Source organism: Myotis brandtii, unplaced genomic scaffold (genome assembly GCF_000412655.1).
Source record: "Myotis brandtii unplaced genomic scaffold, ASM41265v1 scaffold165, whole genome shotgun sequence".
NCBI classification, from domain to species: domain Eukaryota; kingdom Metazoa; phylum Chordata; class Mammalia; order Chiroptera; family Vespertilionidae; genus Myotis; species Myotis brandtii.
The window spans coordinates 1,257,996-1,258,510 of NW_005356042.1; positions in this window are offsets into that span (position 1 = coordinate 1,257,996).

The following is a 515-nucleotide window of genomic DNA, read 5'->3' on the forward strand; positions in this document are numbered from 1 at the left end:
GGACTGTGAGAGGGCACAGGCTGGGCTGAGGGACCCCCGCCCCCAGTGCACGAATGTTGTGCACCGGGCCTCTAGTGTGTTGAATAAGGGTGGTGAAAGTGTGTATCTCTGTCTTGTTCTTGATCTTGAGGGTAATGCTTTCAGTTTTTCCCCATTGAGTATGATAGCTGTGCATTTGTCATATATGGCCTTTATTACATTAAGACATGTTCCTTCTATTCCCAATTTTGCTGAGAATTTTTATCATAAATGGGTGCTGGAATTTGTCAAAGGCTTTTTCTGCATCTATTGATATTGTTTTATCCTTCATTTTGTTTATGTGGTATGTCACATTAATTGATTTGCGGATGTTGTACCAACCTTGCATCCCCGGAATAAATCTCACTTGATTATGGTGTAATTTTTAAAATATATTTTTATTGCCCTAACTGGTTTGGCTCAGTGGATAGAGCATTGGCCTGCAGACCGAAGGGTCCCAGGTTTGATTCTGGTCAAGGGCATGAACCTTAGTTTCG